The following is a 16,429-nucleotide window of genomic DNA, read 5'->3' as shown; positions in this document are numbered from 1 at the left end:
TGCTGCCACCTGAGTCTTTCTTTAAACTTCAGCAGATGAACACTGGTTGGGTATTTGGTGGACAGGGAACATGGGATTGATCTTGTTAACCTTTCATCTCTACAGGTCGTGAACATGGGGCAGTGCTGTGATTGCAAATGTGCTGTTAGGCCCAAGGCTGTGCTGCATTAGTCAAACCCTGCTTGTCCTGATGGTACCCAAATGGCCGAGGAAAATGGAACTACTGTTAGGCTTTCTCAGGAAGAATAGAGCTTTGAATAGGAAAATAAGCAAAGGAAATGAGGAGAGTGGCAAATCAGCCATGTCATTTTTCAAAAACATTTATCCTCAGGGCTCCAGCCAGCCCTGGAATAATCGCGCTCTGAACTCAGGAGATACGCTGCATGATAAACAAGAAACGGGCAAATGAGGATTTGTAGGTATTTAAAATTGCTGTTTCTCCAGCAGATGAAAATTAGGTCAGGGACAGATTGTGTAGAGATACACAGATAATTATAACACCTCCCTTAAATTGCTTATACTCAGAACAACATGTTTATTAGCCTTTTTATATCTCATTTTAACTTATTATTTTTATGTTTCTGAAAACCTAAAATCACATACACTAATGGCATATTGGAGCATATGCAAATACTCACAGAAGAACTCTGCTCATTAGAGAGCTTAGGATGTACTCGGCACGTCCTTGTTGCAATGCACTGCTTCCATCATCCCTTTAACTCATTGGGAGGGCTGTAACGATTTTATATTTCTAGGAGTTCCCATTGCAGGCAAAGACTGATAAGAATCAGATTGAGAGCTGCATGCACACCATCTTGTTTTCACTGAAAATACATATTATAATATAGTCTTACTTACATGAGCCTACAGTGCTGTAGGCTGGGGTTTCTTGCTTCATCCCCCACTTGTGGAAGACAACCAAAGGGGTGTCAATATACTAAACGTAGTGGCAAAACACAAAATGCCAACTTCAGGCAATGCACTCTGATAACTAATCTGTGTTGTTTTAGTATGCTTCTATATGAGATAATTGTGCAAACGGTTGAGTTTTCCTTTAATATTAATATGGTACCTACCAGACAACATCACATTTTTAGAGAATTCTTGTCTTAGATAACCTTCAGTTAAGAAATGTAAGCTTACATAAATAATTCCTAAGATATTTGAAAGTATCCTAAACAAACACCATACCAGTGAGGGTACAGGCAGGCAGGAGATTTTTACAAGCTTCTGACCGAGATATGGTTGAGTTTTCTCTTCTCAGAGCAAAAAGAGGAGTGCCAGTGAACATACGTGCTTACTGTCACATAGCTCCCTCACTGCTCCATTTTTCTATATAAAGGAAAAATACAGGAGAACTACACTGTCTGCTGTTGATCTGTGCTAACCAGCCCCAAGGCTGAAGACAGTGTCAGCATTTTGGTTGTCCAGAATAACTTTCAGCTGGGGACCTCCACCTATGCAAGCAAGATGAAACACTGGCCTACAGATTTCCAGGATTTACTTTGAAAGAGCTTTTATGTTTTCAGTATAAGATGGCAAAATATGGTTTTACCAAGGACCAATTTATTCTAAATAAACTGTTGGGACAGAGGAATCATTGTCACAGTGCCTTTAAAGTGTCTTTCAAAATGATGGATCACTTTGCATTCTTCAGGTACAAAGTTGGCTATGGTTTGCACATTCAGTTTCTTGTAAGTGGTATGGTTGTAGTGCTTAAGTGGTGACTGTGAAATATTGTGTATGGAAACAATACTTCAGGGACAGTTTAAATGTTATTGCAGAAATGCCTGCCCAGCATACTGCAAAAGGGGTAACTGATATTGAAAAGGCAGCCAAGGAACTTCCCATAGATGTGTACTCTGTGTTCATAGATGGTAATGGTAACTACATACCTACAGACCTGTCTAAATGCTGTTTACCAACACCACCACCACCACCACCAGCACCACCTCATCTCAAAGCAACAGCTGTGCAACAAGGTTTCTGTTTACTCTGTTGGGTGCTTAACCACATCATAAAAGAAATAAAGTGATGCTAGTTTCAAGATTTTCAAAATTCTCTGTTTTCTTTCACAAATATTTACAGCTTTATTTTGTGCAGTATCTTCTGTGTGGGGTGTGTTCCATCAGCATTTCTTTCAGGAGCTTGTGATAAACAGAAATAAGATGACTGAGGATAAGCAGTGGCATATCTGCATGCCTCTTACAAATTCAAGAATGCTGTAAGTGCCTCTTACTCTATAAAAACTAGTACGACTCTATGGTATTTCTAAATACAAGGTACTTCTACATTTAACCAGGAACAGTGGCCCAGGCTGAACTAAATGCATTCAGTGTTTTTCCTCTCCCAAAAGATAAAAGATCGCTTCCCATAACAGTGCAGAGGAGCTTAGCAATAGTTTTAAGGAGCACCTGAAAGACAGGAGTGTCTCTTTCCTGGGGAACTGTGGGCTGGCACAGATAAACTGTCCACTGATGGTGCAGAGAGAGAAGGCAAACTTCTTCAGAAGCTGAATTAGGGGTGAAAGATGAGGCATGATTTATTAGGTGTACTGTAAAACCGACTGATCTTTGGAGCTAAAACAACGATAGATGTTCCAATGTACTGCTTTGAAAACCAGCCCTTCTTTGGCTCCTGAGCATCTTCCTTGATGTTTCCGATGCTCTCACCTAGGCTAAAAATCTTTCAAATTGAAAACATTGCCTCTGGAAATTCAGCAAATCTTAAAACATTGATCTTGCAGTATGAATTCAAAAAGCATGCTAAGGTGGAACAAACATCTGGTTTTTGCAGCTCAATTTATGCTGTCATTTCCTCTACTTGCTAAAAATTAGCTTTTCCATCCTTTCCAATGTGTTTTTCTAAAAGCTAGAGCACTGCAGACATTACAGTTAGACATTTACTGACTACTGGAAGGGACTGAGATCTACAAACATTACTGGGCTGAAGGCATCGCAGTTCAGTATCTAACAAAGTTAGCAGAAGTGGGAATTGCAACTGTCTTCCTGCTATCAAAGTAACTTCACATCTTGAGAAGAAGAAAGAGACTTAAAAGGACTGTTTGAAGAGGAACAGAACAAATGCAGCCATTATTCAGTAACACATCTATCGACTTACCAAGAACTTCTGTTTAATAGTAGGCTAGTAGAAGACACTGAGCCACAGAATTTTGTGTACCTTTTCTATCATCCTTTGCAACCTCTTGAATTTTTTTTCTTTATGACCACAATTATTTTGGCTACGCTTTCCCACCCTACCTCTTCCTAACAGTTAGCAAGGAAAGGCTAAAGGCCAGAAGGGTGACGCTATTATAGCACAAGGGGTACCTGTCTGCTACAGGGGTATGAAAAATCACAGTCAGAATGAATGAGAAACATAAGAAGAACTGATTTGACTCTCTCCAAACCCATTCCCTGCAAAATCTAGTTGTTCAGTTCCATCTGTCCCAAACCCTTCCTTTGATAACCCTTAGCAGCCCACTTTTCTTCCCCTTTGCATTCCCTGCATTGCCATTTGACCTACCTATGCCAAACACGCTGGTGCTCTGGATGCCTCCCTGTCTCTGATGGATGCTCTGCAGTGACTGATACTTCGCAGAGAGGCACACGTAGCCCTGGTTGGGCAGAACTGCCCTGCTGCACAGCCCATAGCTGGCTGTGGGCTCCAGGAGAACTCTCAGGGCAGTGTGCTGGCAGCGAGGCAGCAGCTCTGCCTCCTGGCAAGCCCAGGCAGCTCTGTCTTCTATCAAGCCAAGTTGGCTGACTGGCAGTGCCTCGAGCGAGCATTTGTAAGCCTATTGTACATGAACAACACCTCTGGTATTACGCCTTTTGTGTCCCTATCTTGACATGTAAAGTGAGGATAAAGATTAAAGAACCCGAGAGCAGCTGGAAATGCTTTAGATTTAGGGTGAAGGTTGGTATTTTTGACATATATGCTGCTATTTTGAGGGAATTGAAACATCACTGCTCTTAGGTGGCACTGGCTGAATATGGCTGAGCTCAGGCTCTGTGGCTACTTGTGGAGGCCTTCCTCATCCCACCTTAGGAAGATTCTGAGTCTCAGTGGGTCACAGCAGAACTATGTGGCAGCCTAGTGGCTTCTGGGTTTTGCTGGATAGCAGGGGCAGTGTTTCGGATTGATGATCTAGAAAGCAAATGTTCCAACTCCCAGGCAGGTACTTCAGGCAAGCGATAGAAAGCCTCTTCTGCTGCCAGTAGAGCATCATCTCTTTAGGGTTAAAAAAATCCAGCAACCATAAATTCTCTTAACAGAAAATCAGTTCAGAAATATTCCCCTTGACAGAGGGTCTTGCTTCTCAGTCGGAGGTGCCAAGGTCACAGTGAGGGTACTGTCATGGGATGGGACCAGGAGTGTGTGGGGAGGAACACAGCACTCCAAGCTCCCACACTTTGACAGGACTGTCAGTGGGCTGCAGTGCTGACTCTGGGGCTTGCATTCAAATTTAAGACTTCTTGTAAACCAGGCCTGAGTTTACATACCAGGCAGGCCAGCAGGTCCATCTTTGGGCTTAAACCAGAATGGAAGCCAATGTATACGCACTGTTGGTAAGCCAGGGGGTCAGAAAGGAGGAGCTGTAGAAGCTGAGTTAATCCATGCCAAAGTAAGCAGAGTAAAAAGACAGTGTGGACTGGACAAGAAAGAAACCCCAGAAAAGGAATAAAAAAGTGACAGTAAAATACTAGAAACATATTTCTCCACAGCCTGCTAAATCACTGAATTTTGGTGCCAACAGCTGAAGTGTGGGGACATAAAAAAAGCAAAGAGTCATCTTAAAGCAAAGATTCAGAAATGAAGATGATGTGATGCACAGATGATATGCACAAGATGATTCACAAGCAGCACTTGGGATTTAGCTGGCGTGCATGGGGAGTTTTTCTATTAAAGGGAGCTAACGATTTGTCAGTTCTGTAGGGCTATTACAAGAGAAGAGTTACTTTAGCTCAAAAACACTGTTTTCTAACAATGCTCTCCCTCCTGATAAGGGAACACCAAATCTCACTCAGAGAAGAGTTGGGATGCTGCCCGGAGGAATGGTATGAATCATCTCAACCGCGAGTACTGTCAATCTACGAAAAGCATCATATCTGCACTTGCATCTGTGGTTTATGGGTTAGAAAATGTGGCCTGAGGCAGGGTTTTTTTTTTGCTTTTTTTTTTGACACGGTGTCAATAAATTAAAAAAAAAAAAAAAAAAGCCTCAGAGTGCATTTAATACCAGGTTGGTTGGGATTTTAAAATATCACTAGAATTCTCAAGACATAATTCTTGCTTTTCTGGATAATATCTCACAGAAAGCCATACTTCAAAACTCGGGAATTTAAAGTGATGAAATCTCTGATTCCTCAGAGGCTGAGCTGTGCCAATATAAGAAAATGCTGTTTATGTTATGGTTAGGCCAAGGCACTCTACAAAGCACCACTTCTTTATCGTGAAAAATGTAGTAGATTCACAGGAATGAGTCCCTGCTAAGGAATTCACAGCCAATACTTCTGCACATCACACAGCACACATAACTATTTAGTGGTTAGTTTTACACTTAATTTAGAGAAGTTTGATTTAGAGAAGTTTGAAAACATCTTACTCATCCAAATGCTGGTAACAACAGACAAGGAGAAGGCTGAGGTACTTGAGAACTTTTTTGCCTTGGTCTTCTCTGATAACTGCTTGTCACACAGCGCTCAAACAAGTGGTTGGGAAGGAGGGGATTGGGGAAGTGTCCCTTCCGCTGTGAGTGAAGATTAAGTTTGTGACCACCTGAGGAACCTGAACAACTGCAAGTCTGTGGGTTACAATGAGATGCATGCCAGAGTCCTGACAGTATTAGCTGATGTAGTTGCCAAGCCAGTCTCAATGATATCTGAAAAGTCATGGTGGTCAGGTGAAGTTCCTGGTGACTCGAAAAAAGGCAACCTCACACTCATTTTTAAGAAGGGTAAAAAAGATGACCCCAGGAACTACCAACCTGTCAGTCTCACCCCTGTGCTGGGAAAGACCATGGAGCAGATACTCCTGGAAGCTATGCTAAGGCACATGGAAGACAGGGAGGGGATACAGGAGAACCAGCATGGCTTCATCAAGGGCAAATCCTGCTTGACTAACCTAGTGGCCTTCTGTGATGGTGTAACTGCATCAATGGACAAGGGAAGAGCCACTGATGCCATATAAAAGTGTATAAAAAAAATACACTTTTGAAGAAGGTAAAACTTAGATGAGTCACAATAGTTGTATTTTTTGTACCACTACTCAGACAAATGTAGTCAGAGTAATCAACATACCATGACATTATAACAGACCTATGACTCTAGGGGGTTTTTGTTTTGGTTTGATTTGATTTTGGAATTGATTTAGGAAAGTGTTTTACCAGCATTAATAAAATGCATTTTCTGTAATAACAGAAAATAAAAGACTAAGAAAAATAGGGTTTAATATAAATCTTTCAGGAATCCCTGTTCAGAGAAAATTAATAGATTTGTTTCCATCCCAATCTGCAATGAAATACATATTAAAATATTCAAATTTCTTGCAAGATGTGAACTATGATTTCTGCCATGCACCAATCTGAACTCTGGGTAAAAGAGTCTCTTCTCCAAAGAATCCATATAAATGGTGCAAAGTTGATAAAATATTATTATTAACCTCACTGTCTATTTATGCCAGTACCATGTTACTATTCTGGGTGTCACAGAAAACTGTCCCTCATTTTTTACCTGCCAGAAGTCCATCAGGATTGTTCAGTATTTGCTACATTCTTCTCTAGCACCAACACAGAGGGAACTGTGCTGTTCTGTGAAACCTACGGTACTGTCGATAGAAGTCTTCAAAGCATTTCATGGAAAAGAAATAGTTACATATTTCTTACTGCTAGTCTTTAAATATTATCTCTATTACTAACCTGTTGAAGCTCAGCTTTGAGGAAAGCCTCCAGATACTCTCTCAGCAGCACAGGAGACTGAAACACCAAATGACACAAAGGAATTTGTGACTTGAAAGAACCATCGGTAGGGCAATGTAATCACATTGCAACAGTAATGAATAGGTTACTACATCTACATATACTACCAGTTTCCACTACCTTGTTGCCAGATCATTAGACATACAAAATAGCCTACTGCTGTGGGAAATATTCTTCAGTTTCTGTCCATGACCTCATATTTTACCTTTTTCCTATAGATTCAGACCTAGCTCTGTGTTCTTCCCCTTAGGTACTTGTGCACTGTAATTAAATTCTGTATCACCTGCTCCTTTTTCACGGCCCAACATGTTAAGGTCTTGGAGCCATTTCTTCAGAAGACATATTCTCCCTTCTACTAAATTAGCCTTGTTCCCTGGACCCATTCCAACTCTTCCTTAGGGAACGCACCAAATTACAAACTTCTTGAAAGATTTAGAGGTCCAGTAGGGCTGCACGTGGTGCAGAAACTGGGGAAGTTGGCTTTCAAAGATATGGCTGGGCAGATGAAAGTCACTGGAAGGTCAACACATGGAAAGATTAAGAGGATCGAGACTTCATAGTTTGAATACAGTATGACTTAAAGATGTTAGCAGCAATTCAAGCGGTGCCTATTCAAATTCTAAGTCCAGTGCTAGCTTTCTTTTACCTTTGTGCATTTTAATATCAAGTTTTTCAGACTCTCAGCTGGTGTCAGTAACTATGGCTGCAGAGCAATTTCAGCTAAGGCAGCCTGTGGAGTAATTTCAATTTGCTCAGTTGGTGTGCAGCCAGAGGGAGATACCAGAGCACGCGTATGATGTTGCTGCAATGGAGGACAGAGCATGGTCCCTGTCCCAGAGACCTGGGGGAGGCAGAGAGGGAGAAGCAGCTCTCCCAGATGCTTGATTCCCAACCTGCCTGGAGCCAGGGCCAGGAGATGGCCAGACCTGCCAGACCATGTCCTCCAAAATGGGACAAGGGGACCAGAGCTGGAGTACCAGCAGCTCCATCTCTTCACATCTCGAACAGGGGGCTCTGCTCTCCAGCAGAAGGGCTGGACCCCACCCTGTCCCACCTAGATATCACCATACTGTGGGTCAGCAGCTCTGGGGTTAGCATAAAGCAATTATGTGGGATCCTGAAATGCAAGAATGCATCACATAAATAAGCTGTAAGTGTAATTTGTACTGAAAGCAAAATAAATTCTCTGTTTATCTATGTCTGATTGTTCAGTGACTGCAGCGAGCACCATGACAGTCACTGTGATGTACTGTGTTCTTCTAAAGACTCTCTTAATGATAGCTGTGTGACAACTCATAAATGAAGTTTATGTTTGACAACACTTGATAACGTCAGCTTCACTACATTAATACACTCATTTCTCTAATGTGTAATTGTTTTAGATATCTGGAGGGCAATGTCTGCTTGAGGAGTGAGAAAATGTTAGTGCCCTATCTGTGTCAGAGGATGGCCTAATCCCAGTAGGAATAGAAAGCTTTAATTAGTAAATAGGGATGGAAAGGTAGATCACAGTGTTTGCCCATGTATCCCATGTGAATGAATCCATAAAAGAAAGTTATTTAATACAGCAATACTCAAAATCTTCCAGGAAGTGGGTCAGGAGTCATTCAAGGGGCAGTACTGTAAGAGGTGGACTCCTAGGCCCAGCACATTTCTAGATACTGCGGAGCTCTGTGAATGCTGCATAACAGCAGCAGGACTGCTTTTATAAATCCCCGAGTGCATATTCCGCTAGCGATCTCTTTAAAATATATGTTAAACCTAATATTTTCTATATCAATCATGCCTCCTTTGCAAAAGACCCTGGCTGTGGATCAGCTAGTCTTGTATAGATTTAATCTGACAAGTATATATTGAAACTCCCAGAATCACTTTTTTCTAGCTTTTATTTTACTTCCTTTTGCGTTTTTCATTGTCTCTGTCCTTTATATTATAGACAGGATGAAGAAATACAGTGTATGTCAATGTCTGTAGAGTGTTTCCTTCCAGAATGCATGCCAAAATGCTGTTCGGTACTCAACAACCAGCCACCAGCAAGATTTTTTAAACATTTAGGTTAAAAGTCCACTTAGTAGGACTAGTGTCAAGGAGTGAATGTCTTTACAAAGTATTAAAATATGCACTTAATTCTTGTCATCATTTGGCACCAGAACTGAGTTTATTTGCATGTTTTAGACAGACTGGGTGGGAACTGCTGAGACTTAAAGCTCCAGTGGCAGCCACTATCAGCTGTTTGGTTTACAGCAGGACCACAGAGAACAGACTCTACCAATCTGCAAGAAACGGACCTTGTCTGGAAGAACTTGCAATTTAAACATGTGGAACAAGAGTTTGGAGGAAAAACAGAAAACTCAGAGCAAGGCAACAGGTATATGATAAAGTCTGACAGCCAAAGTAATTGGAGGTGTGGGTTGGATGCCCCATCCCTGGAGGCATTCAAGGCCAGGCTGGATGTGGCTCTGGGCAGCCTGGTCTGGTGGTTGGCAACCCTGCACATAGCAGGGGGGTTGAAACTCAATGTTCATTGTGGTCCTTTTCAACCCAGGCCATTCTATGATTCTATGATTCTATGAATTGTCTCTTTATCTAAAAGGTGCTAAAATATAATAGAAGATTTTTGGTGATTTAAATGAGCTTTAAACAAATAAGCTCAAATAAACTCAAATAAACTCTGTGAGTCTACCCAGTCCATGGCAAATCTAGGAACAGACATGAGGAAGCCCTGATGCTTCAGTACCCTATGCTCAGTCCAGCCTGCTGGTGGTTTGGCATTCCTTCCACTGTTTCACCTCCATCCTTTGCTGCTCTTTCCAAAGCAAAAGCAAAAATCGATTCAGAAGGACAGCATGATGATGGTATGCTGTATTTACTTGAAGCTTTGTCCTCTGATTTTCTAAAACTATGTGCTATTTTTTTTGTGTGTGTGTTAGAAGACTTTATGTTTAAGTTCTCTTGTTTAACAGACAAAAATACTTGTTCTTTTAAAAGACTCCTGCACTACAAGTAAGGGCTGTTTAAATAACCTTTTTCCCATCTTCTCTGTAATCGGAGGATTTGAATTCTAATGCAACACATTCATGCTAGAACCTGATTATATCCCAGAGCGACAATTCTGAGTGGCATCAGTCCATGGTATCTGAAGGCATTTGCCAAAAACATGTCAGGACTCCCCTATACTTCAAATCACCCCATAAATTCTACCCTTACACAACACGGGTGACCTCATAGCCAAAGCATGCCTTAATGATCAAGCGAGTGGAAACGTTCAGCAAATACACTGAATGTTTGACATTGTTATCAGTGGGTGTTCCCTGGGTCTCTTGTGAAACAATCACAAGATAAATGCAAGGCCAAGAAGTGTCAGCCAAGTGAAACCCTTAAAAGTTACTCAAGAAATTTAAATAGAAAACCGTATTTTTCTATGCTTACATTCAGCAAAATATTTCGTAGAGAAGTACAGGCAAAACAAAAACATATTTTTGAACAGTGAGTCACATTCATTGCTTTGACTGATTTTCTTTTATGTGATCTCTAATGAAGTTGTCAAGCTGGATAAGTGTAATACCCTGATGAGGAATTCTGAGAAATTAAGGGTTTAGAATTCTACAGTCTTTGATAAAATCCATTATAAAAATGATGCTCAATATAGACAGCTGATTCAGCCTTTCAACCTCTCTGAATCTAGCCTTTGAAAAAACTCCCAATAAAAGAAGTTTGATTGAAAAAAGCAGGGTTCAGTGCCCCCTCTGCAGTGTATAAAGGCCTTTGCTACTTCTGGTAATACCTATGCCAGCAGAAATCACTGAAATGCTACAGCAACATAACAGAGGGAGAAAGAATAAAATCAGAAAGAAACCCAGATTTTTTTTATTCTCTTTCTTTGTTCTCTCCTTTAAAAGTATATTATCTCAATGTATACACGGTTCCTTTCCCACCCTGCACATAATGTGATATCCTACATCCAACCTCTGGGACAGCCGCTTAGGCCTACACTAACAATGGAGTCCATCCATGGTGTCATCAATGGAACAAGTAGCACATCTTAGGGGAAACACTTAAAAAATTTCAATCACAGCCACCTTTCCTTGGTGGTCTTATTAAGAATGAAGCACCAACCCAGTAACCATTATACATTCCTGTTAGCCTGATGAAGTAAATGGGACAACTCAAATGTGTATAGAGAATATACTTGGCATGAGTCGGGAAACTTCATATTAACATGCGAGGGCTGCTATAAAAGTAATGCCTCCTATTTTATTACTTTGGCCCACGATGTCAGAGGTGGATGTAGGTGGTATAGCAGTAGAGGTTGAGCCTTTTCACCAAACTGTTGCCATGTGGCAGATGGCAGCAGAAGGGCAGCCTGACAGAATGGCATCTGACACGGAAGTGTGTCTGAAGCAAAGGTTTGTCATTGAATTCCTCCACGTAGAAAAAATGGCACCCACTGACATTCATGGACACTTGCTGAACATTTATGGAGACCAAACAGTGGAGTGGTGGGTGGTGTGTTTAGCAGTGGTGACAGCGACGTAAAAGACAAGCCATGTTCTGGACTGCCATACACAGCTGTTAAACTACATGAAGAGTGTCTCAGTCAGCTCATCCACATTAATCAATGGATTACAACTGGTGAACTGTATATGAAAGTGAATGTTGTCTTCAAAGCGCTGGAAACAATGGTAGCAATGTTGTTATATGGCAATGTTTGCACCAGGTGGATCCCATATATGCTCACACAGGAACAGAAAGAACACCGTATGCAAGTTTTTCAGGACCTGTTGAATGAATATGGGGCTGAAAATGACAGCTTCCTGGATCACATCGTTACCAGTGCTGAGATGCAGTCACACCATTATGAGCTGGAGTCAGAACGGCATTCCATGGAGTTGCAAAGTAAATTCCCCATTGAAGAAAAAGTTCAAGATGCAGCCCACAGTGGGTAAAGTGATGTGTACTGTCTTTTAGGATAGGAAAGGGGTGATCCTTTCAGATTTCCTGGCACCCAGACAAATTATCAATTCTGACCACTACATCACATTGCTGACTAAGGTAAAGGCTTGAATGCCAGAGCCAGGCCAAAGGAGAAGGAAACCTTTCTCTTGCAATGTGATAATGCCACACCCCACACCAATTCGAATGCGGAGCACGTTGCTTCTTCTCAGGCTGATGGAAGATGGACTGCATGGGCAACATTTTCCTAGCAATAATGCCATCTCAGCAGCTGTGAAACAGTGTGTCACCCGCTGGTGCAGATTTTTAGGAACATGGCATGCAGGCTCTTGTTCATCACTGTCAAAATGCATGTTTAATGCTGGTGACTATGTCGAAGAACAATGCTTTGTAGCTGAGAATTTGCTCTATCAAACAGTGTTACTGTGCTCATTGAATCTGTTGTAGCTTCTGTGGAAATAAATAGGAGGCATTATCTGTGTTGTGACCTATGTATCTCATACAGAGACATACAAGAGACAAAACAAACAAACAAACAAACAAATCCCTGACCTGCTGGCTGGTACTCAGCCAAAAGCACTGTCTGGCTACCTTTGCACTGAAATTATTTTCCATCATAAATTTACATTCATTAACTGAAAAACATAAAGGGGATACTTCAAAAGATAGATTTGCGATGGCCTGAGCTGAAAGAGACTTAGTGCTTAGGATGAAAGGTACCCACAGGACCCTATAAGTTGGCTATGACTCTGTTCAGGGTGATGGTAAAAATGATGGATGACGATCATATGTATGTGTGCTGCATTACTAAGTAATGAGGTGCACTGTACTACATGTTTTGCCTCCAGGAACATCTACTTTGTCACTCTTTTTATTCTTCTTTTTGCAGTAGAACATCAGAATTTGATTATGAACTTCTAAGGTTTTAGGGATGTGACACTGTGCTCAATTACTTTAGTCTCAATTACTGTGCAAAACAAAACACGTCAAAGTAGTTGTAGGATTCTACGAAAAATAAAATCAAATAAAATCAAGTCTGAACATTCATTAGCAGAACTTTCCCACTTTCCCTCCTCAGCCGTGGAATTCAAAACTTCACCGCGTCAAGGAGAAAGCTCACAAATAAAGACTCATGACAAGAAAAGCAATGGAATACACTTCCCAGTTTGAATTATCAGAGCTGTTACATGTCGTTTATCACTTATTGCATTTCCTCTTCCATGCCATGTGAAATGCAGATAAAAGGACCTTCGTATCACAAGGGTTATATGAAAAATTCCCCATCAACACAAGAGGAAAACTCACCCCATTTGCTTGTATGCTTCTGGAAAGAACCTGCAAATGCTGCTGATGAGAGGAAGCTTCAAGGATTTCCTTAAGAAAAAGGCTGAGTGGACCGAGTAACTCAAGGGCTGATATTTGTTCCTGTGCTGAACCCCGTGGCACCGAAGAGGCATTATGGGCGTCTTAGTGCAGTTCTTTAGCCTAGAGTAGTTTCTTTCTCATCAAGAATAAAGATTATTTTTGTTTTATCACGGATTTTTCAACTTAGGGACTTCTTATGGATAGCATCTTACCAGAATAAGTGATGCCAGCTGTTATGTGATAGATTGTGATGGCTCAGTAATGATTTTTAATGTTGGCAGAAGACTCTATTACAGTAAACAGAAAATATGTTTACCCTATTATAGCTAATGCCTCGGATAAAATCCTCTGCGACTCCTCTGTGTGCACACAAACCAGATGCTGACAGGCCCGGCTGCAGGCCCCATTTTACCAGTTTATCCAATTCTTCCTCAGTGAGTAATTGCGTCTTGTCTCATTGCTAATCTAATTCCATCCGTTATTCAAGATGGATAATTTCCAGGGATGCTGTACAGGAGCAGGAATGTTTGCAAAATAAAAACCCTGAAAATCTATGGTCTGATATACGCAGCCTTCTGCTGCACTTCTTCCTTGGTGTGTATGTGCAGAAAAGAGGAAAAGGCAACTTTTTTTTCTACTTCCACAAGTGTCTTGTGTCAGTACAAGACACTGAATATCCAGCAGCTATGTATCCTACATGGCAAAGGACTCAAAATTCAGCTGTCCACGTTGTGGATGGTCAGTGATGTCATTAGAAGCGAAACTGTGAGAGCAAAAGGTAACTGCTTGTCTCCAGGAAAAGAAGATCTGAAGGAAAAGATTCTTTTCTGAAGGCGTAAGTGAGCCTTTAAAACTCATAGCCCCAAGGGAACTGTGTATGCTAACCACAAAATCAGATTGTTTATGAAATTGGATGTTTGTTTAACTAATCGGTCTTCATGTGCCTTGCTCATTGTAAATCTTAATATGTAAATCACCCAGTAGACAGATTTCAGCACATTCAAAGTTCACACAGATTTACAAACAGAAGGCATTAAAGAATTCCCTGTTTAGTCCTTAGCATTTTTAAAGGGTATTTACAGAGTCAGAAATGTATCTCCCAACCCTCCAGCGATGGCCTTACACCCTGCGAGACGAAGATGAGTTTGGGGCTGCTCTCCAGCTGCAAACCAAGACACCAGCAAGGGCCCCATGTCCTCCCCTCAGCTGGATGGGACAAAGCTCTAAACTGTGCCCATGCATTACTTGTCCCTTAGCCCACATGTGTCTTGGTTCCCCCAGGTGACTCACTGGGGTACTGAGGTCTCCCCATGCCAATTTCTGAAGCTGGTGCTCAGTGGCTTCAAGGGCATCAAGCAGATGTATAGCCCAGTGCTGCATGGAGGCACACAGGAGTGAAGAAAACTGCAATCTTGGCCTGAACTGGTTTCTGTACACTCCAAGCCCATCATTAGCACCAAAGCAGAGAGCAGAGCACATTTTTACACAGGGTATGCAATGCCAGCTTAAGTGTTTTAATGCTGCCAAAGCCAGGACTCTGTTGAGCTCACTTATCTCACAGAAGGCATCAGCATGACGGAGCATAAAAACACACAACGGACACAAAAGCAGACTGAAGTTAATGTAAAAACAAAGCTAAGCATCTGCTCCAAGAACCAGCTTTCTAACGCATAGATGGGATCACTAAACTTTGCAACATTGCAGGGTGTTTAACCAGTACCATACCAGCTGTTAGAAATTTCTGGCAACGGGGCAGATATTATCTGGCAAGTTCTCATGAGCAGCTGACAGGAATGAAGAGTGACAGATATAAGAATGAGAAAATGCCAACCATATGGCACGAGTATTATGCTAATGTTTCAAGCAGGTGTCAAGCAGTCATCGCTTGTGTTTGAGTGAGCAAAATTTATACAGATTTTAATGATTACACCATTTTATACACAATGACATTTCCATTTCCATATTGTTACGACTGTGATTTTGTCATTTAGCAGCAATAGGCACTGCACTAGATTTGTCCTCATAGGAGCTCAATTCTGTTTCCTTTATGGCTTTAATGGCACACTTCCACTGCATGGGTGTAATATTTACTCCTCTGAACAGTGTCACTGCAGTTAACTGAGTATTCTTGTGACCCAGACTGCAAGACCTCGCTTGCTTACATGTAACATTGGGTTGCTTGGTACAAGAACTGCACCAGCCAAGGTGTTTATGGGTATGTTTCCACAGAAGTCATCAAAGTTGATTTTTATCACCAAACCTCTTCACACTGCTGCTGCTGTATCTACTGTGTGCTTCCAAAGGAGGAACCAGCCCTGCCTTTGACCAGGAAGGAAGTCCCACAGCAGTCTGGGTGTCCAGATTTCAAGCAGTGAGGGTGTGCCAACAGGCATCTCAGGTCTGCCAGCTTTTCTCGTGAAGCTGCTTTACAGACTGCGAGCTGCATCAGCACTGTTAATTTCTCAATGGGAAGTGGAAGTAACAACAAATCTGGGTACCCTAAATTTGTGCTTCCTACTTGTTTTGCATCTCATACTTGAAGAAACCTTGATCACTCTCATATTTCTGATGAATTCCCAGCATAGTGCCTGCAAGTCTGGTAGGCATCCAAGGCTCATGACCACAGTATTTCCCCTTCTCCTCTCCTAACTGCCCTTCCCTATAGCAGTGTGTTTAGCCATTGGGTAGAACCACAGAATCATAGAATTGTTCAGGTTGGAAAAGACCTTAAAGATCATCAAGTCCAACCACAACCCAACCATACTACCTTAACTCTAACAACCCTCCGCTAAGTCATGTCCCTGAGTACCACATCCAAATGGTTTTAAAGACATCCAGGGATGGTGACTCAACCACCTCCCTGAGCAGCCTATTCCAGTGCTTAACAACCCCTTCTGTAAAGAAGTGTTTCCTGATATCCAACCTAAACTTACTCTGGTGCAACTTGAGGCCATTTCCCCTCATCCTGTCAGCTGTCGCCAGTGAGAAGAGACCAACCCCGCTCTCGCTGTAAGCACCTTTCAGATATTGGAGGAGAGCAATGAGGTCTCCCCTCAGCCTCCTTTTCTCCAGACTAAGCAGCCCCAGTTCCTTCTGTCAAAAAATTTACCCCAGTGGATTTCCAAACACATG

The 16,429-nt window shown here is 41.8% G+C and overlaps 1 protein-coding gene and 1 long non-coding RNA gene across 7 annotated transcripts in view; one reads left to right on the top strand and one right to left on the bottom strand.

Annotated features, from left to right (window-relative positions):
- STARD13 (StAR related lipid transfer domain containing 13) overlaps positions 1 to 16,429 on the bottom strand; it is a 300,043-nt gene that overhangs the window by 266,908 nt on the left and 16,706 nt on the right. For 2 of the 6 annotated variants that reach the window (XM_046909814.1, XM_040703684.2), the window contains exon 2: positions 6,920 to 6,976. The exons of 3 other annotated variants lie outside the window; for them this stretch is intronic. The gene's annotated coding sequence lies outside the window, so the exon portion shown is untranslated. Of the gene's footprint in view, positions 1 to 3,525; positions 3,585 to 6,919; positions 6,977 to 16,429 lie in introns of those variants that run through there. One more of the 6 variants, XM_040703675.2, reaches the window with a different exon arrangement.
- The window catches only part of LOC121109202, a 32,344-nt gene that overhangs the window by 7,177 nt on the left and 8,738 nt on the right, over positions 1 to 16,429 (top strand). The gene's annotated exons all lie outside the window — the stretch shown is intronic.

This window comes from Gallus gallus, chromosome 1 (genome assembly GCF_016699485.2).
Source record: "Gallus gallus isolate bGalGal1 chromosome 1, bGalGal1.mat.broiler.GRCg7b, whole genome shotgun sequence".
In the NCBI taxonomy this organism is placed as follows: Eukaryota; Metazoa; Chordata; class Aves; order Galliformes; family Phasianidae; genus Gallus; species Gallus gallus.
This window is presented reverse-complemented; position numbering and strand designations above follow the sequence as displayed.